The sequence below is a fragment of the Lissotriton helveticus genome, chromosome 8 (assembly GCF_964261635.1).
Source record: "Lissotriton helveticus chromosome 8, aLisHel1.1, whole genome shotgun sequence".
In the NCBI taxonomy this organism is placed as follows: Eukaryota; Metazoa; Chordata; class Amphibia; order Caudata; family Salamandridae; genus Lissotriton; species Lissotriton helveticus.
Genome location: NC_136069.1, coordinates 1,519,740,601 through 1,519,763,126, shown reverse-complemented (window position 1 = coordinate 1,519,763,126; position 22,526 = coordinate 1,519,740,601). Strand labels below are relative to the sequence as shown.

Here is a 22,526-nt window from a genome sequence, read left to right as displayed (position 1 = left end):
TTCCACAATTTCCCGTGGTCCCTGATATCACGGCCTTGCTAACAATGATTCCGGCCTCTGCCTCCTGGTTCACGGTGATCGATCTAAAGAATGCTTTCTTTAGTATCCCGATGGCTGAGGAAAGCAGAGACCTATTCGGATTCACATTAGGTGGTCGCAGTTTTAGGCTAAAAGGCGCTCCACAGGGCTACTGTGAGAGTCCGTCAATCTACAGTCAAGCACTTAAAAGTCATCTTGATGCCTTTGTGTTACCGACGGGTGCGGCTTTGATTCAATACGTTGACGACCTGCTAGTGGCAGCTGATACAGAAGCTATTTGCAAAACAGCTACAGTATCATTATTGCATTATCTACATGACTTACATCACAAAGTATCACCTTCTAAGCTACAATATTGTTGTCAAGAAGTTACCTATTTAGGTCACTTATTGTCAAAAGAAGGGAGAAGGTTGACCCCAGAAAGAATCGCAGCGATTTCCCGAATGACTGTGCCAAAAACCCAGAGAGATGTACGTGTCTTTTTAGGTATTACGTCCTACTGCAGACAATGGATTCCAAATTTTTCATTGTTGGCGAAACCATTGATAGCCCTTACGTGCAAGGATGTTTCATCTCCTTTGCCTTGGACTGAAGAGTGTCAGAAAGGTTTTTCTGAATTGCGTGATGCGTTGTGTTCGGCTACTGTGTTGGGTACTCCTGATTACAGTAAGCCGTTTACACTATACGTTCACGAGAGAGATGGCTGTGCATTGAGTGTTCTGACACAACCTTTTGGCGGCAAACAACGTCCATGCGCATATTTTTCTTCGACTTTAGACCCAGTAGCTAGAGCCTTGCCGAGTTGTTTAAGAGCAACAGCGGCAGCTGCGGCGTCCATTCGACAGTCCGCAGGTCTGGTCATGGATAATATGCTTACGGTGATGGTTCCGCATGCAGTTGACACTCTCTTGAACCGAACGAAGACTCAACATTTGACGAGCGCAAGGTTGTCTGGGTATGAGCTGACGTTACTGGCCAGTCATATACGGATAAAACGATGTAATGTGTTGAATCCAGCAACATTGCTGCCGGTCGACACGGAGTCAAGTGGTGAAGCACTACATGACTGTTATCTAAGAACTGAAGAGGAAACAAAGGGTCGTATTGACCTAAAAGATACTCCATTGGTAGATCCCGATGGTACTTTGTATGTGGATGGTTCCTGTTTTAAGTTGCCGAATGGTGATGTGACGACTGCGTATGCTGTAGTAACATTGAGTACGGTTGTAGAAAGCGCCAGATTGAGTCAGAATTCGGCTCAGGCTGCTGAGCTGATCGCCTTGACAAGAGCATGTGTGTTGTCTAAAGATAAACGGGTGAATGTGTTTACAGATAGCCAGTATGCTTTTGGTGTGGCCCATAGTTTTGGGCGATTGTGGAAAGAAAGAGGATTCCTTACGTCGCATGGCACGAAGATTCAGCATGGACAGCTCGTGAATGACCTTCTAGATGCACTCACATTGCCTAAACAGGTGGCCGTAATCAAATGTAGTGCGCATCGGAAAGTGACGGATGATGTGGGTCGTGGTAATGCGTTTGCGGATGAAACGGCTAAAGAGACAGCTAAAGATTTGACTAATCGAATGTATGTTACGAGTTCAGTGAGATGGCCAACGGAGACTAGTATGTGCGAAGACACGACTGAGAGTGTGAAGGGAATACAGAATGAAGCCACTGAGACGGAAAAGACTAAATGGAAAGAGAGCACGGGAAGGCTGGATGAGAACGGATGTTGGGTTGATTTGTCAGAGAAACAGAGATGGATGTTACCAGATGCATATGTGCTCGCTGTTGTTACAATGGCCCATGGTACAGCACACATAAGCACAAAAGGCATGTGCAAGTTGTTGTCTCATGTATGGAAGAATGGTTAAGAATTGTATGGTGTGTTTGATGCACAATCCCGGTAAGGGCACTCCCACTCCACCTGGCCATTTTGCCCCTCCTACATGCCCTTTCGAAGTTATCCAGTTGGACTTCATCCACATGGAGAGATGCAACAACTTGAAATATGTGTTGGTTGTGGTATGTGCATTCTCCAGATGGATTGAGGCTTACCCCCTTAAGGATAATACTGCCTTATCCACGGCAAAAATTTTGCTCAAGGAGTATTTTCCCCGGTATGGAATGCCTCGAGTTGTATGGTCGGACAACGGAAGTGAGTTCGTGGGAAGTGTGATGAAGAGTGTGTGTCGTGGCCTCGGTATAAATCAAAAATTTCATAGTGCCAATCATCCACAATCAGCGGGCTTGGTGGAAGGATACAATGGCACCCTAAAACTAAAATTGGCTAAAATTCAGGCGACAACTGGTTTATCATGGCCCGACGCTTTGCCTCTAGCTCTCCTATCAACCAGGGCAACTGTACACTCACAAGTAGGGCTTAGCCCATATGAGATTGTGTTCGGCCGTCCTGCCAATATATGGGGAGTCCCAAGGCCTAAAGAATTTGATAGAATTGAATATCCAATGTTGATTGATTATCTTCATGATCTGACTGCTAAATTGAGTTTGATTCATCAACAGGTCTTTGAGGCTCTGCCGTCACAAACAGAGGGTCCTGGTCATCGGCTCCAACCCGGGGACTGGATCCTTGTCCGCAACTTCAGCCGAAAACGGAACCTTGAGCCGAGGTTCGTGGGACCTTACCAGGTGCAACTAGCAACGAGGACAGCAGTTCGGCTGGAGGGACGGAAGCACTGGGTACATGCTACCCACACCAAAAAGGTCCCGCTTCCTTTGCCGTCGGACACTTGGATGAGAAGAGGTTTTTCTTCATCTGAAACCGACGCTCCACAACGTTTTGTCCCATTCAGCGAAGCGAAGCTTGTATCTGACACCCTTGTTGATTCCCCTCAAACATTTTCCTTTCCGTCAACCCTGGAGAATTCGAGTGCTGAACAATCATCTGAACAATCGGACACTCATTTGCCATCCAGTCCACTATTTGAAGATCAGACTCGCCCTGGGAGCAGCCGATACTTTCTTCGTCCACGTACAAGAAACTAATAAAAAGGTTTTTGTTTTTAGGTTTCACACTTGCCCTGAACATAGTGGACATTGTATATTGTGTACCTTTTTCCTTTTCGTACAGCCAAGAATGTTGTAATAAATTGAATGTTCAATTTAGCTAGAACCTATCATCCAGGTTGGCCGTAGGGCCGTGCGGGTACTTCCTTCTGTTTAGCAGCTATCGACACTAGGTCGGTTTCTTTTGTCAATTTCTGGGAACTCCTGGGAATTGATAATCGCTACTCAGAACGAAGTGCGTCAAGAACGTCGCGGACGGTCGTTAGAGGATGGAATCGTCATTGTCTGAGCTGTCGAAAAGAGAGAAAATGTCGGCGCAAAGATCTGCATTAGATAAGATGTTTCGTACAAAATGGTTTTTGCTACAGGTTTTCATACTGTTCCTGACTGTATCTATGTTGCTGGTGGGGGGAGTATATTTTGGGTCCCAATTATTACTGCCTTCTACTATACCTACTCCTCCATCTCATGATCTAAATTTCGTTTCAACTATCTCTCCACATTCCTTTCATCGTCTGCCTCAACACGAACAAGCTAGACGTGCGGAATTTAGAAACAACTCCTTTATTCAACTTTTGCATCAGCATCAATTAGTGGTAAATACTACCAATTGTTGGGTGTGTGGGTTAATGCCACATACCATAGATAAGGGTATTCCGTACTTGGTGCTGCCTTATAGTTCCCAAGGGTCAGCTCGAGCATTCCAAACTATGTTCCGCAGCGCACTAGATTCCTACCCCCATCGAGAACCACGCTCAGCAAACTTTGGTCCTGGCCCGTACCACAAGACTCTGGCGATAGCTATTGCTGATTTAGATAGAGATATTTTTGACGCATCGCTTATCCCAGAGGAGGAGGTGCGAGCATACAAGGAACTAAGTGAGACTGAGTATAGTATATCAGTGGGTGATAGACAGATTAAAAGCTCATCACCGATATGGATAGTACCTCACCTTGGTCACTTCTGCCTGAAAGGTCTTGGTCGAAATCCGAGAGCTCAGTTTGGGGAGAGTGCTTGTACTGAGACGTATGTCTTACCGACGCTCTCATCCCCAGTCTTCCTAACTGCCAAGGGTACCTATTTTGTATGTTACGATCGAGCCTATACATGGTTACCTCATGACTTCTCGGGTACCTGCTATATTGCGAATCTTTTGCCTCCGACTTTCACTGTTGCCTCAGATTATCACAGAACTAGAGTTGTGAGAGGTGTTGTTAACAAAGAAGATACTGCCGGTCAAGAAGCAGGAGACTTCTTTAAGGGTTTCCTACCGTTTTGGGGCCCTATGGTCAATAGCAGGAACCTGAGGCAGTTAACTCGTGTAGTAGAATCAACTGCCAACATAACTGCAAGTGCCCTTGGTAATTTGACAGCCGAGCTTCAGGCGGATAGACTGATGATGTTACAGAACAGTATGGTTCTAGACGTTGTTCTAGCAGATAGAGGTGGTGTGTGTAAGGTCATCCATTCGAGCTGCTGCATATTCATACCTGATAACGCTCCAACGGTTTATCAAGCCATCTCTAAGTTGCACAAAATCTCTGAGTCCATACACGTGGACGAAGGAAATTGGACGCTTCTAGGATGGTTTTGGGGCCTGATGTCGACTTGGGGTTGGAAGATTCTGATGATTATAGGGGTTGTTGTGACGTTTCTGTTCACATGTTGTCTTTGTGTGCAGTGTGGTCCTGCCTTATGTGGCCTTTGTGCTACAACGTGTATAAGACAGCCAGTTGTCACCAAAGAGGCATTAATGGATAGAATAATGTATCAGCAACATCTAAATGATCTGATGAATATCGAAATCGATTATGATTCCGACTAGTGCTTGCCTACATGAGGGCAAAAGGAGCGTCTGAGGTTCCGTAAAAATTATTACAACGTTCTGGGCATTACCGAATATGGACGAGTTTGGTATCTACGAACCGTAAATGGCAAGTTCGATAAGTGTACGCGTTTTCGCTACACTACCTGATAGGGTTCGCCTAATTTACGTGTTCTTCATCTGAACCCTCGGGTTCCATTTTAGATACGGCATCCATTTTGTTTCTTGCCCTCACGTAGTCAGCGAGCAGGCAACTGTTCGCCTCCTGACCTTTTAGTTCCCAAGCCTTGCGGAAGACGCATATTCCTTTCATGCGTCTTTATGGCCGGAGGAATGACACAGCGAAGGCAGATGGCTCAGCTTGAGGGTAATCTGGCCGTACCGGTCTATTGTGACAGCCGTGCAGGCGATGGGATCTAGCTCTTTGATCCTACGATCATGCTTCCGATATTACCCCCACACTCTTTTCTCTACATGTGTCTGACTTCCTTGCAGCTGCTTTTGTCTCTTTTCCTGGTCATTTACAACTCAAATGGGTGTGCCTAATGGTGGGAAGATGTGCTTTTACAGTTGGGAACCGGCATTGCTACTGTAATTATGTTCCGGGGTTCTGAAAACATGAAAGCGACCCTTTTGAAGTTTACTGTGGGAACTGGATTGTAACCTTTTGTTCGCATGTTGTGCAATGGCAACATTTTGTATAAAGGAGAGCGACCCACATATGCAATTTGAAGCAGACTCGCAGAACCTACATGCCGATGTACTTCTAATGACTCTTGTTTCCCTGCAGTAAATAAACGCTGATCTTTGACGCCGAAGGAAGTGTCCCGTGTCTCTGTCACTTGTGCGCCGAAACAGGTATCCCATGAAGGTTATAGGTGTTGTTCCCTGGCACCGCTGGTTCTGTTAAAAGTCCAGTCCTTCAGTTGGGAAGGGTCTGTTTCAAAGCTAGGTCAACTTTGTTATTCTTTGCTTGAAACCACTGCACTTCTGTATTATCCTAAATTTTGTAACATCTGGAGTGATCACATGTAAAAGTAAATTTTGTTTCCTATCTGCTCCGTTTAAACGAAACAGGCATAATACAATAGTGTGTTTAGTTTAGTTTAGTTTGGGTTTATGAAGCCCCTGGTTACACCAACTGGTGTGTCCCCGGGCTATTTCAATTTCAACTGATAAATTCAAGAACCATTTGTATGCAGTTTATGTTGGCCTCAGTCTAACTGTGTAAACAGCCATGTTTTTAATTTCTTGCGGAAGACTATATGTGATTGTTCCTCTCGGAGAGACATGGGAGTTCATTCCAGCTCTTTGCTGTCAAATATCTGAAGGAGCGTGCAACCATGCGCGCTCTTTTTACCCGTGGAAATTTTACTTGGTTTACTTGGGAGTCTAACCCCTTGTATGCTTGTGACGGAACCGTTCCGTCACAAGCCTCGGGTGAGCTGTGCTTGTGGCGGAACAGTTCCGTCACGGCCCGCTCGCCGTGCCTGCGTGGCGCGAATTCCGCGCCTGCGCTGATCGTTCTATTGGGCGGGCGGGGCCGTGACGGAACCGTTCCGTCACAAGCACAGCTCACCCGAGGCTCGTGACGGAGCGGTTCCGTCACGAGCACGGGAGCGCCGCGAGGCCGCCCAGCCCCTTAGCACTGCGGCGGAATAGCCGCCGCAGTGAAGGGGTTAATCCTCTTGAATAATCTTTCGTTATGGTTGTTTATGGTTTTAATGAACTAATAACCTATTTTTTGATTGCTTGTCTTTCTCTCACACTTCTTTATCCTGCACCCTGCTAAGAGTGGCATACCATAATACAATAACCACACCTCGGTGTTCCTCATGCATGAGGACAAAACTATTCTGATTTAGGCTAAAATGAAAACTATACTCTTCCAACCACATATCCACATAGTATATTGTGCTACCTGAATGGGCACCTGTTTTAGTGCCTCACATAGGGGTAGCAAGTGCTGTATGAATGCTATAACAAGCGCTTAGAGACCCTGGGGTGATAATGCGCTATATAAATTGAAATAAATAAATAAATAACACACTACACATATTTCACAGCTTGCATAAGGCCCCAAGAACACATTATTAGTTCTGTATTCTTTTCAGAGTTTACACAGGGACTGGGCTGCAAATATAGTCCAGTTTGCAGACTTCTCCAAGCACACACTGATAAGATTTCAAAATGACCTAATCCCATGCTGCCTACTTTGCCTGAACCATAATCCACTCACTTTATATTATGCCTCAAGCACGTTGCCCGGCGTACATTCCATTTTTGTACGCATTTCCAATTTTGTCCATTGTCCAAAGCAGCCAAATGCTATGGGGACACATTGTCCATTTTAAGCAATGCCCCAATGACACATTCCCCTACATCTGCACATAAAGCCAGGGCCACTAGGATTATTCAGAAGGGGATGACGAAATTATGCAACATGGTGGACTTTATAAAGCATCTACAAAAGGCAAATGAGGCAGCCTAACTGGCACATTTTGAAGCAGTATTATTTCACGAGTTTATCATTTTTAGTTTTACAAATGCTAACAATCTATAGGCAAAGGTTTCACCTCATTCTTATGATTTTTAGATCTAAATGAAGCAATCAGCAGTTGAAATGTGATCTGCCTTCACGCATCAAAAGGACTGCCACTGCATGGCAATTTATGTTGCAGCTTATTTAGCAACTTTTGATCTGTTTGAGTTAGAAACACTTTTGTTTCTTAAAATCTGCAATTTATGAAAAATATGATGAATTTTGTGGCAATTGCATCAAATCCATAAATATGCAGAAACGCAGCCGAACCAGAATTGCATAATACCAGTGGCCCTGCTTTAGACACTTATACCAGTTTACATAGTGTCACAGTAAATGATTTCAAATTACTTTCTTCCCTGCAATGCTGTCACCAATCTTTTTTCTGGTTAAGAAGATTGATACATTTGTAACAATGGTGTTTAAGGGGTACGCTTTTGGGGTTATAAAATTTTAACACACAGGATGGTTTTATTTTGAGTGGCGTCAAGTCCCAAGTTTTGCGTGTCTGGGACTTGTTGGTGTGCAATCCAAATATACTTTAAATGCAGAAATTGTGAGTTTCAAGTACAGCTGCTGTTAAAAATCTCAGGAGCCTTGCGACTAGTGAATGCCAGACAGATTTCCGATGCGTGAGGCTCACACCCAATGAGTGACACTCGAGGTTTCTGTTGCAGTTATGGAAAATATGAAGTTTTGGAAAGCCTATGCTTGTGTGGGAGTATTTCCCTGAAACTCCGAAAATTCAACGCATGCATAACCTTACTTTAAACACGTGTGAAAATATAAAAGCAGACAACTAGTTAATTCCTTAAAATGAAATCGCTGCAACTCCAGTGGGTCGGGTCCCCATCTTCCTAATTATCACAGAAAAGCTCCTAGTGTGATTTATGGTGTTTCGTTGCAGACCAGTCCTGTCTTTATTGTAAAGCCAGAAGAGGGCTGAGATCACGTGCACCAGTCCAATAGGCACGTGATCTTTTCAAGTGTTTATATCCGAAGGAGGGAGGGGCCAGCACCTGGATGTGTCCATTGTTTTTTTAACCCCTTCCGCGCTCATGACGAGCTGAGCTCGTCATGAATGACGATGTTCGTACGCTCATGACGAGCTGAGCTCGTCATGTAACACTTTTTAAAAAAAACGCAGCGCACAGCAGGAAAACCGCTAGCGCGCATGCGGTTAAACTAAAAGTTCTTATATTACTGAAGTTCAAGAGAGAAAGCATTCCACACAGTGGTCTTTTTACTTTGATAAATATTTGTCAGTTCACTGCACCGCATGAGACTCAAACTTCAACATTTACCTTTTTTTTAGGAAGGAAGCAATGCGTCTGCAAGGCTAACGTATGTATTATTCAGAGATATCTCCTGCCAACGAGCTAAAATGGGTCTGTACCCATTTCTTTGTGTCGCTCTATAAAGAAAAGCGACAGCATCCATCTATATTGAGAAGTTGAAAATGGGAACCATAAACAACATGGACGCGGCAAACCACTTTGCGATTCTTCCAGCCAAATATGTTGTAAACAAACAAAACACTTCAAAATGGAACATACGGCTCTTTGCAAGATTGAAAGCGACACAGTACCAGTCTTCCATGCCTTGATGGGCCCGGCCCTCTGTCAGATGTCTACACGACGGGGAAATAGCCTCTTGTCTCCTGTCAAGCCGTAGAGCTGGAGACCTCTATGTTCAGAAGAACCTTCTAGACATTAATAAGAACACTCTCCAAATGGGCTGAAAATGCGCCATGGCGATAGCGGAGGGGGCCCAAGTCCTTATAAGCGGGAGGCGCGGTACCGCCAGTTCGGCATCCTTGAGGTGTGTGTTTTCTGTTTCTCCTTGTGGGATTTATGCTACATGTTGTCAAATTACCAATGACACTGTTCCCATCCTTTTGTCAGTTTCTTGAGAGGCAAGGTTAGAGAAGGAAGAAAAAAAATCTCTAGGCGCGTGACAGCTCTGGAGCCCACCTTAGTTGTCAAGGAGATGATGAACCAACCTTGGGATGCTTGGAACACTCAATGGGGGTTGAATAATAAAGATATATAAAAGTTAATTGGAACATTAACTTGCTTGATTATTTTCTGTTTGCGTGAACTGCGCTACTTATTGTGTAACTTCCTAAAACCGCGAGTTACGCCTATGCCCAAAATGGTAAATTTGTTGAGTATTAGACAAAGGACATAGCAGGTGCCTCTCATTATTCAGTACATGCTAATTGCCCTTCTAATTGTGATGTTTTAGGACTAGATTGTTGTGTCATTTGTCTGTCTGGCGGCTGTGCCCCCCTAATTAGGCTTGTAGTGATTATTGGAAAAAGACTTCCTGAGGTACATGAAGTGTGACTCAAAAAGCACAGGTGCTTACACTGAACATTTCTTACAAACAATTAATTGTGGTTATATCATGAGAACTGGGGTGAGATGTCTGATGCCAGGTTCAGGTGGAGGAAGCAGCTGAGGACTAATACAAAGATTAATAAGGGCCAATCTTGGCTTAGACTCCCTTCCGTGCCACACGGTCACTATACCTTAAGCCAAAGATGCCACGACATATACGTCTTTTCAGAAAGATGATAGGTGACCCGGCCTTAGGATTTCAATATTGTCCAGGTGGTAGTGGGGCGACAAAAAAAGGTGAGCACTGCAGGTAAGGACCAAGTGGGAAGACCATGAGATGGGGAGGATGTGGAAAGAGTGTGGTCCATAAATCAAAACTTGTCTAGAAGAATTGTGAGGCTATGAGAGGGTCAACAGTAAATAAGGGGCTGCCTTTCAGGATGAACACAGCTAATGACTCCTTGTGGGGTTAGGAAAACCTATAGAAGATGTAGAGGCTACTTAATTTTAAGGAGAGTCACATGGAGGTTACATTCATGTCACTTTCAATTTAATTAAACAAACCAGTATTCAAAACTTTATATATACGGGACACTCATCCAAATTAATTTGCTAAATAACATTAATTGTTTGCAAATTGTCTGAAATATGGTAACTTAAATATAAATGGAATGCTGTTCACCTTAAACAATGGATCATGACTATTATTAATGTTTTAGGCGCATCTTGAGGTAATGCAGTAAATATATTTTGAAGATATCACCTAAGCATTGGTAAAAGCCCAAACGAAATAAGTTAGATTCCATTCTGCGCAGCTGTATCATACTAATTACCATTGTTATAACATCGTAGTGTATTCGTTACCTGCTGGACTATCGTACAGACCCGGGAAGGCCAGCAGTCTTTTGTGTCTGCTTTTTGCTGGTTTTGTGAAGTTAGCAAAGAGTGTGTTCACTTTTTAGCTTTGAACTGTTTTCTGTAAATTGCTGTGAAGGTAAGTTAAGTTCAATCTTGAGAGGGCTTTGTTGTTCCTTATGTGTGTGGGTATGCCTTAGAATTTTGCATGTTATCTATGGATTGGATGATCAATTGGTGAATGCCCGGGCAGAGTAAAGTGTTCTCTATGCATTCCAATCTAGGTAGACAATTATGAGGTCATTTTGTTCAAATGAGGATTTGGTATGTTTACATGATTTCTGAGTGAATTTCTCTAAGATGGGTGATGGTGTGGCCACAGTGGGAGTGCTGTTGAGTTAGCAGAGCTTTTCCAATTATATGGCTTAGGCGCGGTGTTGCAGACTTTAGGGCATCGGGACATCAGTCTAGAATTTTCTGATTGATAAATACAAATCATTGGTGTGATTGGAAAGATAATGTTGTCAGACCCTCACGGGTGAGTAGTCACGCGTTATAAGATTACTGATTGATTGAGTTAAGTTTGGTAATGGGGCGATTGTCGGAAAGTACCAGTAGCCCAACTACATGACGTACCCATAATTAGCTGGGTGTGTGCTGAGCATTCTAGCTACTGTGTTTTGTTGGTGTTTTGGAATGTCACGTTAGCACATCCTGTTGAGAGCGCAAAGATATGTGCAACTTTTTAAAGTCATTATAGCTATATTTAAATATTTGCTGAGCAATTAAACACCCACAGTGACACCTGGAAGAAACCAACCTCATGAAATAGCAGCAAAACACGCCTCTTGTCTAGAGGAGGTGAAACTTTTCACATAAAAATTTAAATTGAAGATACCTTCTTTTTTTAGTTAGTCCTCAGAGAGGGATTGGGCTTGAAAAAGTTCCAAAATACACTCTGTCGGAGGACTAGATAAAAGCGTAGTGCAGGAAATTGGGAACTTTTTGCTCAAACACGGAAAACCACCATTGTTCTGTCTGGCTGTGCCTCAGTGGGACACAACATGTGTACCCAGGAGGCGTGGGCTGGGTCTCCGAGGACCACAAGATGTATACCCCGGATGCACAGGCTACCCACAAGCATTTTAATTGGCTGTCAGCAACCAATCAGGAATGTAGCTGTCAGATCCTCTTGGTTGAACAACATATGGTTACTTACATAATCTTTTGTGTTGGTCACAGTTTATCTGAAACCATTACTACAAATGAAAACAACCACCATATCAGCAAAAGGGATGATGAACGTGATATATTACTTCAAAACAGAGAATTCCTTTTGGAGAAAGTGCCCTACTATTTATCGAGATGTTCTCAAAAAGCCACCCAGGGAATCTTTTGTACAATTTCAAGCCCTGAAGAATCTCTTCATGTTGGTTGGTGTTGGGTAAGTGGTCACCAGTCACCACGCTTCCAACCTCTGGCCCCGCTCCTGGCTGCTTGAGTTACATGCAAGAGGCAAAGTGGTACCTCTCTGATGCAAGGCGCATGAGCATTGTTAGGGTCCGAACTTAGCATAGTGGCATGAGCGTTTCAGCTGCAGGGGAGCCCTGACCATGTAGAGCAAGGAGCCTCAAGCATCTCCCTTCCGATGATGATGGACTCATATGCTCAATCTAACCCAACGAGGCGGTGGAGTGCATCTCCTTCCAGCAAGAATGCTTCCTGCAGAGCCTTCTATTGTCAGAATCCATTCTCTCTCTTCAACCCTGTCCAAGGAGCTACACAAGGATTGTTAGTGCACTAGTGAGTTAGCCTGCTTAATATAAACTGAACAAGCATGGGCAAAGCCAAAAGGTCTGCGTTGGTTCTCAGTCTTTTGGCTTTGTCAATGTTTGTTTTGCTGGGTTTTCCCAAAACTGTTTTGTTTTGAGAAGGGCTACAGAGCCCTCACCAATAATAATAAAAACATTGGCTAAAAGCACATATAGATTTTTGGTTTCAAAAGGAAACATTGCAATAGCAGTTCCTGAAATGGAAATGAACTACTTTGTGTGTAGACGTGCTTCACGTCAAGCAAGATCCAGTTGAAAAATGCTTTTTTAATGAAAAGGCTGCTATATTCAGCCCAATTGCTGCTAGCGTGGATGAACTTAAGAGATGTCAACACAGACTGACTGACCCTTGTGTACTCCTGTCGGCTCCACTTTGGTAACATCATTCCATGCTATTATCCCATAAGTTATGTTCCCACTGCTCACTTTCTCCAACACGGAGTAATTCAAACCCTTTTTCTGAGTACGGAATATAACTTTCCCAACTCATATTCTACCCCTTTCACCGCCCACTACAAAACTCGAAAACTGTATAGTTAGGCCGTACTATGCAAATACTCATACAAAGAAAGAAACAAACTACACACATTGGGAATCAAATTGGATTCTGAGCAGCATCCCTAAGTTATGCTGCTCCCTAAAATGATTGAGGGACAGATCAGTGCAAGGATTTGCAGTTGCCTGGCTAGACCTTCTGCCCCTTGGGTGGACCTTAAGTTTGCCGCCTGGTGCAGGTAAGAGCGGAAGGGGGCGGCGGCCGACAGATGACTTGTGCAGGGGAGGGTGTGGCGGCCGACAGATGACTTGTTCTTGGAGGGAGGGGGGTGATGGTAGTCAACAGACACGACTTGCTCACCTCCCCCACCCCCAAAAACAGTGCCACCCGGGGCGGAACACCCCCTCGTCCCCTCCCATAGCTACGCCACTGACGATTTGTGTAGCCACAGGCCCAAGGACATTTTGCCATACTGGTGCTGCCTTTCCCCTAGTTATAAAGGGCCTGATTTAAAGTTTGGTGGATAGGGAACTCTGTCGCAACATCGACGGAGCACCCTCTCCGGCAAACTGAACGTCCGCTGCCTTATTTAGAGCCGGGCGGATCTTCAGTATGTCAACAGTAGAGACATCTCCGTCTCCGCCGACGTACACCTCCGACTGCTCAAGAGAGTAATGGCCGTCAGAGGTTTTTACATGCACCGGCGTAGCTAGTGGGAGCGGGGGGGGGGGCGGTCTGCCCCAGGCGGCACTATTTTGGGGGTGGCCGGGCGGCGCCTCAGCAGTATCAGAATGAACACAAGAGTAATTATCATTGGCAGCCAAACAAAGTGCATTGCGCAGCATAATTAAGCCTTGGTGGTGGGCCAATGTGTGTGAATGCTACTGCACTGCACGCACCACCACCAGCTTATTTTCAAAGTGCACCTTCATGTTTGGGTCCCGGGCCGTCAATCTGGTAGCACACGAAAGCGCTACCAATGACGGCCCTGCAAACGTTTATCATGCAGCAGAGCCCGCCTATGGCAGACTTGTAAACTGTCCTGTTTTTAACGCAATGTGCGCACCAACGTACGTGATGACGTGCATGAATGCATCCAGTGACCTACACCTCAACAGGCCACCACAAGCTGTTCACATGAACCGGCTATCTCCCAGTCTCAGTACATAAACGAGGGGCAGGTCGTGTGAGAGTATACTTTTAATTTCAACTCTCCTTGAGCTGCGTGCGTGTCGTTGGAAGATTCAAGCAGCAGCAGGTACGTTTTCCCTAGTTTATGCACAGTTTTTTGAGGTGGCACGTCTGAAAAGATAAAATGCAGGTAATTCTGGGGGTAAGGTTAGGGAATGGAGGACAGCGCACGGAATAGAAGTGCTTTCTGTGTCTTTTAGCAGCACAGGAGTGTGGTAAAAAGTGATGTTCCAGTGATGTTCCTTGGAAATATTTCCCATGGTGTGTTATATTCCAACAATGCCACAATGCTTCACTCACCCGTCTTCGTTAATGCCTGTATATGCATGTTTCCAAATACAGATTAAAACATAGGCTATTGACTTTGTTAGTTCTTGTTTTCTATTCAATTATCCATGAGCGTCCCCGTCATTTACCTATGCACATATTGATGCTTGTCAAATTCTCATTGGCTGCTCTGCCTTCTTTTCACTTTCAAAATAAATACATGGAAGACAGGGTGCCTCAGCTCACTATTGACTTCCACTGTCTTTGTCAAGCAACTCAGTTACTCCAACATTTTAAAGCATTGACGTGAAATAAAGTGTCAATAGTGATAATGGATCAGTCAGTATGTGCAATCCATATCTTCTGCCCACTGAGGTCCTGCCCATAGCTAACTGAGCTACAGGCACAAAACTGAACTCCTGTAAGTACTCAGCTTAGCTCCTGCAGACAACCAACCAAATCACTGCAGGCAAACAACTGTCCCCTACAGGTATGCAACAAGGCAAGCACCCAACAGAACTCATGCAAGCACCCGCTGGGCCTTGTGCAGGAACCAAAAGTGCCTCGGCAGGCAGCCAAGGTGACTCCTGCAGTCACCACTGATGTGTGCAGACTTTTTATTATTAGCTGTACCCTCAGCCTCGCACCCAGTACCCAGGGGCATAGCTACCATAGGTGAAGCAAGTGCAGTGGCACCGGGGCCCAGAGCCCTAAGGAGGCCATTGAACCCTGACAATAGCTGTATTTTACTTCACCAGCAGCACTCAAAGGGGCCATTTTCTTTGCTTGCACCAGGGCCCAGGGCATCCTTGCTATGCTACTGTGGCAGCGCCTTCTCTTTTTTCCTTTATTGCATTCTCATTTCAGTTTCTTTTGCTGCTCTGCTCTCCTAACGTCTCCATTGTCCTCTTTTTAATTCACAATTGTATTTCTCTACCCATGCTTTTTCCTTCCATCTGGTCCATCTTTATTTTTAATACTTCCTTGTTTGTCTATTATACCCACTCATAATTTTCAGTTTGTTATTGTTCGCTTTCTATCATTCACTGCCATAAAACCCTATACTGTTGCTTTCTCCTGCTAGTTTTAAATAGCTCGGGTACCAGTCCTGGAAGCCCAACTGGACAGAGCAGAGCCGGGCCAGACAGGGCGGAGAAGCACTTTTTTTAATGTTTATTAGTAACCAGGGGTTTCTTTTTAATGATGGTGCATGTCAGGATGATGGTTTATGTGATTGTTACATGTTTTTAATGATGCTGCTTTTCATGTTTTATGGACATTTGACTTAATAAACTTCATAATTACTCCTACAACCAGAAGAGACTAGACTAGATAGGAAGCACTATACATCTTCAAGGCACACGCTGCTGAGCTGGGGGATCGGCTCCTCGAAGCGCAACAGCTCCACCTATTCAGAGTGCACTGAGGGGCAAAGTGATCCAGGAGAGAGCTCCTGAACTCACTCTTCGCGTTTTTGTGATGGCTGAGCGAGGTCCTGCTGCCTCTTGAGAGATAGATAACCGAAGATAAGGATTTTTTTGTAAGCGTCTACCCTCATACAGCGCAAAACGTGGAAGGTAGTATCGTATGTTAAGTAGTGCTTCATACTCATGACAAGGCCACTAAGCGGTCTGATGTGAATATGGGGGCACTGGAGACTTTGTCTGCTTCCCTTGCAAAGAGCCCGAGGATGGAAGAGGGTTGGGATTTAGATTCGGGAGAGAGGAGAAGGGGAGGAGAGTACTGAAAGTCGAGGTGTCTGGGGAATAGAAGAAACCACTGAATGTAGACGTCTGCGTGAGGAGTTTGTAGGACGAGTCTGTGGAGTAGAAGAGACTGGGGACTGGGAGAGTCTGAGGAGTGGAACATGGAAGAGGGTGGGGGGAGTGTTTGGGAACTGGAAGAGGTTGCAAGTGAAGATTCTGGGTAGGAAGAATCTGGGAAGTGGAAGAGGCCGAAGACTGGGATAGGCTGCAGAGTGGAAAAATGCAATAGGTCTCGCCTTTCATTAAGTTAAAGCCATTTGCTTGTATTATACAATACCATTAGCCAAGCAAATGGCTTTTTAACTTAATCAAAGGCGAGACCTGTTGCATTTTCAATGCTTGTTTTTCGAGTGCATCTGCCACAACATACCACAGAATCCACCCTTGTTTTCCATTGAATGGAGGTGCCAGTTACCTAAAGAATGTAACTGAAACATGCAAAACCCATAGGATTATATTATGGATTTGGAGTACTGTCCCAGTCTGTGCCGCAGCACACACTCCAGTCTGTGCACAAAACTGGGACAGTGTACTGTATTACGAATATTTGATCCCCCTGCAGGCCTGCATGATCGAGGTAACTATTAGCGGCGATACTACGTGTCTCTCGGACCTCTTTCAGGTGCTTGCCGTCCTTTTTCCCCAGCACCCCCCACAGGAGGGCGGCAATCTGAAGGGTAGCCCCAGGCGCCACAAGCTCTAGATACACCGTTGTTTACATGTCCGCCCACGCTGTTTGCAGTGAGCGTCCAAATGGAACGTTTTAACTGCTCGCCACCTACAGCCTGGTGGTAAGGGACAATGAAAACTGTGAAACAACCCCCACACTATGGGAAAAAGCTCCCATGGCGAGAAGGCATTGCTTTTTTTTATTTAAAAACAAAATCCTTCTTTGGGATTTTGTTTTTTTAAAGATTTTGTTTTTTTAAGTTTGACGTACAGCGCATCATGTTGCCGGAGCGATCCGTCAAACTTTGAAGGCATTTACAGGAACCACCGTGGTAGCGATCTGGTGCCCTCTTGCGGCCATTTGAGTGTACAGCGCAAGGCAGCTCTCGGTAGCCAGCATGATGTGACACTGGCCCTGAAAAAAGAGAGGCCTCTTCACTCCCAAACATAGTGCACTGCAGCGGATTGACATTTTCAAGAGAAAGAGGATTCAAACTGCATGTTAAACCCCGTGGTTTGTAAAGACTGTCTTCCACTTCAGTGGGTTTTCAGCTGCCACATCGTTTCAAGCCTGTCGTTCATGTTTCATTTTCTATGCTTGTTGTCACACATTGGCAAATCCTTTAGAACTCAAAGTTGTTTCCGGCCCCGGACGCCTCAAAGCCGAGAGCAGCGGCACACTGGAGGTGTGAAGAGATTCAAATCAAAAAGACTTGCCCGTGGTCCGACCCTGGGAAAATGGCGCGTTCAGAGCAGGCCGCAGGCCTCAGAGTGACACGCGCCTCCTGCTCGGGGCTGTCACTCAGAGCCCTGCCAGCCGGGCTGTCATCGAAGACTCGGAGGTGTGAAAACTCTCACAAACAATCACGCGCTGGCCACGAGCCCCGGGGTCACGTCACGAGCGGCGCACTGCGTGTGACGCACTCTGACAAGCAGGCGTGCAGGGTGGAGTGTTATGATTGTAAAAGCAGGGTCTCTGCCTGCCTTTCTATTAAAGCGCCTTGAAAACACAAAACGCGTGCATCTTAACCAGTGGGAGCTAGCTGAGACTATAAACCGGTGCGCTTAAGCCACAAGATGAGATTCGCCCCCCCCCCCCGAAAATTTTTCTTAGCCCCCCCCGAAATTTGGCTCTAGTTGCGCCTCTGCCGGCAACCATTAATTCAAGATGGCGAAGGCTTGTTTTGTTCCCCTCCCCTGCTGGTTTGGGGCAGCTTCACTGTAGGTGTTGTTTGCATCTCATTAGCAACACTAAAGGCAAATCGCATTGGCAAAGCCATTACTTGTGACCTTTGTCCTGATTGCTCTGGCAGTGCTTGTTTGGGTTTTAAGGAGTGATTGCACACACAAGCTTCTGGTAAACGAATGCTACAGAAAATGAATACACTTGTTTTATGTCTGGCCTAAGAACAGCTTTAATTGTCTTGTCAACTTCATGATCTCAATAAAAAAATACATATCTGCATACATGGGCTTCCCATACGGGAACCTCTCCCTCCCAGTTACTCTGTAGACAAAGAATGACCTCCTTACTGACATCCTGCACGTGTCATATTAACATGCAAATGGTCTTTTAACCCTTTCGCTGCGGCGGCTATTCCGCCACAGTGCTAAGGGGCGGGGGGGGGGGGCGCGCTGCGCTCCGACGCTGTTGACGGAACCGCTCCATCACGCGCCTCAGGTGAGCTGTGCTTGTGACGGAACAGTTTCGTCACTTTCCCGCCCGCTCAATGGAACGCGCCGCGCAGGCGCGAAATCAGCTCCGGCAGGTGCGGCGAACGGGCCGTGACGGAACCGTTCCGTCACCAGCACAGCCCACCCGAGGGGCGTGACGGAGCGGTTCCGTCACCAGCGTGGGAGGGTTAAAGACCTGTGAAGTACTCGGGTGCGGCTGTGTGTGTGCCCGGGAAGCTGTCTCATCCCAGGCTGCCATTCACAACGGGGGGGGGGGGGCTGAAGCCCTTTGAGTCCAATGGGTGTTGCGCGCTTGCACCCAGTCCATGCTGCTCGAGGAACATTGGGCTGGTCTGCTCAAGGGACATCTGGTTGGGTTGCTTGAGGGTCATCCAGATAGGTCACTCCATTGAAATCCACCTGGGTCGCTCGCCGTACATTCAGCCATGTCCCTCGGTGGACATCCAGCTGCGCCAATAGAAGGACCCTCAGCCGGGTCGCTCAAGTGCCATCCTTCTGGGTCACTTGACGTACTTCCAGCCAGGTCGCTCGAGGGACATCCAGCCGCGTTGCTAGAGGGATATTCAGATGGAACACTCGAGCGACATCAAGCCAGGCCACTTGAGAGGCATCCAGCTGGGTCACTTGACGTACATTCAGCTCTGTCACTCAAGAGACATCCAGCTGTGCAGCTAGAAGGACCCTCAGCCAGGTTGATCAAGTGCCATCCTTCTGGGTCACTTGACGTACATCCTGCCAGGTCGCTTGAGTGACATCCAGCTGCGTTGCTAGAGGGATATTCAGCTGGAACACCCGAGTGACATCAAGCCAGGTCACTCAAGAGGCATCCACTTGGGTCGCTAGAGGGACATCCATTCAGGTTGCTCCTAGAGACATCCACCCTGGCTGCTCAAGAGACATCTAGCTGGACGCTCGAGGGGCAGCCAGACCTAGCCGCTTAAGGGGCTCGTCAATCGGAGCCTGCTTGTCAATATTGCACAATGATTGTTGGTGCATGCTGCTGAGAACAGAAGTTTCATTATACGATGCATGCCGTTCAGGAGCTCGCAATTTGACTGCAACACTGGTCTTGGGTTGAAAATGAGGATCTGCTGGTTTGACACATACTTTCCAAATATTTGCCGAATGTGGGCACATGTTTGTAATAGTATGGCGAACAGCTTAGTTACAACTTGAAGCACTGTTTAGTTTCACAAGAAGCACTCTTAATTTCCTGTCCTGAAGAAGTCCCTATGCTTAGAGACGAAACGCGTTGGCTGTGTCCTGGTCTCTGCTTTTAAAGTGCAAGAAAAATAAAAACATACAAAATGAATAGCTAGTAAAAAAATCTATTTTTGTGATGTTTAGTTCTTGTACTGTGACATTGTTGTGACTCTGCTTTTTGAGTTTTTGGAGTGATACACTTCCTGTGGAGAAATGTTATATTCTTTGACTCTTGCATGGATGTGTGCTTCTCGGTTTGTGTTATATTATATTGCACACTGTTGTGGTAGGATCCAGGACTGCAGTAATATGCAAGGCCACAAGCAAACACAAGTAACCATACTGAAGCTTGTCAAAGTATGCAAGGGAGAATTTTTTTTATTAGGCCAAAGCACTATGTGACTGAAGAGTTTTCAGTAACACTAGGGATTAAATGGGACACTGAAGAAGTGACCAATAGCTGAAGTGGCACCAGAGTCAGCGCTTCTACAGGGCAAGAGGTGGTCTCTTACCTCTGTGGATACCTCCTCTTAGGACCACCACCACTTTATGGCAGCATCGTGTCACCACCCAGTGGTGGCACCACAATGCTGTATTTGGAGCGCTCCAACAGGGTTTGCCTAGAGTGCTGAAAATCCTTGCACTGTTGATGAGTGGCCCGGCAGCACAGGGGTAGTTTCTGATCAAATGGTTGCTGTAAGGCTTGGAGTGGATCCTGGGCAATAACTTGCAATATCGGGTGGGAGAAGAGGCAGAGAGCTGAAGAAATCTCAATGCAAAGACTTGAAACTTAACTCAGGGCATTAATGACCAATTAAAGCACAAATCAGTGAACCAATGCTTTGTGCAGTTCATTTGCTCAAGTGAATCCACCTCACGCATCCTTTGCTTCGGTGAATATAGGCTTTTAGATGTCATGTGATTGGCACTGAATGTACCCATAAGGTCACATGAACGGATCCTAGCCAGTGCACAACACTTTTATGACAGACAAAACGTTGCACTAACAAACTGGAGCACAGCAAAGAAAAGATGGATATGCAACACTCAGGAGGAACAGAAAAGAAAAAGAAATAGAGGTCATGTCATGGAAAGCAGCACATTAGGTGCACATGTGGAAAAGACATTTGCAAGTGTCTTAGCAGCATCTTAATCAATAAAGTCACATACATAAAGGACATTTTTGGTACTGTGTATTTTTTCTGTTTGAAAGCTTTATTGAACAGTAAAAATGATAATAAAACAATAGACATCAGCAAGGAGAGAAGATGCAAAAAACAAAGTCTGAAGTAATGTCATTGCTAATGTCATAACTGAGAAACAAAAGCATTTTATGGGATTTTAAAGCGATAAGGGAGAGGAAGGAAGGGATGAGAGAATAATGCTATAACAGGATAATATTATAAAAAACAACGGCAAATAAAGCTATGAAAAGAAACATTCGACCATACAGAATATACATTGTATAAAAACATTACAATATAGGAAAATTGCATCAAATTAGCAAAAAGGAGAGAGTAGGAACTTGCTCTTTGGGACAAACTCTGGTCTAGATCTTTGAAAATCTCTCGCTCTGCCTCTCTCACTCAGTCTTTATTTTTTCTATATCATAGACTTTATCTTTCTCCTCTTTCTTTATCTCGTTTTACTCCCTCCTCCGATTCTAAATGCTGGACCTGTGGTTTTTTAAATGCTGATCTTCTTCATCTATTCTTCCTCTGTCCTGCTGTATCTGCTTTTTGGAAAACAGTTTGGTCTTATCTTTCTCGCATTTTCACACTTTCTGTTCCTTTTTCCATCATCCATCTCTTTCTGGGCAGTCTTTCAGGTACTGTGTATTTTTTAATGTGTTCTATGGATTTTTTTTATTGCACTTGCCTACAAATTGTATTATCAAAGGTGCAAAATGTATTAATGATAATGTTAATGTTGATTACGCCAATAAAGTTATTTTGTGAGCACAACGCCACAATAGCACTGGAGATATTATACACAAAAGCAATATAAAGAGGTATTACACGTAACAAAAATACAGAGTACTCCTTATCGCAGTTTCTGTAATAAAAAAGTATGCAAAATCGCTGCTAAGACTGGCGCACACATCATTTGGGCAGGCAATCTTACACATTTAATAATTTCTTTTTCAATGTATGGCCCAGATCCACTCCTGTGGACTCAGGAAATGTGCAGCACATTCTCACATCTAAAATTAAGTATATACTTCTCAGGTTTTACCTCTTTCCTTGCGAAGGCCCTAGAGGCGTGCCATCAAATCAGCGCCAAGTCCATGATTTTTGATGCCAGGGTACGGTATTTCTGGGGTGCCTGTAGAGAAAATTAAGGTAAATTAACCACTTGTTCAATCGAGTTCTAAAGTTAACCTACTTGCTTAGTGAAACATTGGCTTATGACAAAGAAGCTGCTTTATAGCAGCTACCATGGATTGTTCAACCATCACTCTTATGAATCTCCCCATGTACCTCTTGTAAACTTAACATGTAAAGCACTCTTATACCTTCGGGTCTAGCTAGCGCAATACAAAACTCAAAATAATAATGCTGCCTTGAATTCTAGAGAGATACATGTATGTGGCACTAGTGTGGTGTGAATTCACCATGACTTGTACAAGTGCAGCAATGAAGCCAAGTCACCCTGCACAAAACGATTGCCCCTTGCTGGGCACGGTGGCACAGTGGACTAATGTACCCACTGTAGGGCCCCTGTGTTTGACGTCATGGTCACAGGTTCAAATCCCGACAGGTCCACTCAGCCT

The 22,526-nt window shown here is 45.2% G+C and overlaps 1 protein-coding gene across 1 annotated transcript in view; it reads right to left on the bottom strand.

Moving 5' to 3' along the window:
• Positions 1–22,073, bottom strand: part of TENM4 (teneurin transmembrane protein 4) — an 873,376-nt gene extending 851,303 nt beyond the window's left edge. Inside the window, exon 1 of the mRNA XM_078658490.1 lies at positions 21,989–22,073. The gene's annotated coding sequence lies outside the window, so the exon portion shown is untranslated. The remainder of the gene's footprint in view (positions 1–21,988) is intronic.
• Between the last annotated feature and the right edge of the window lie 453 nt (positions 22,074–22,526).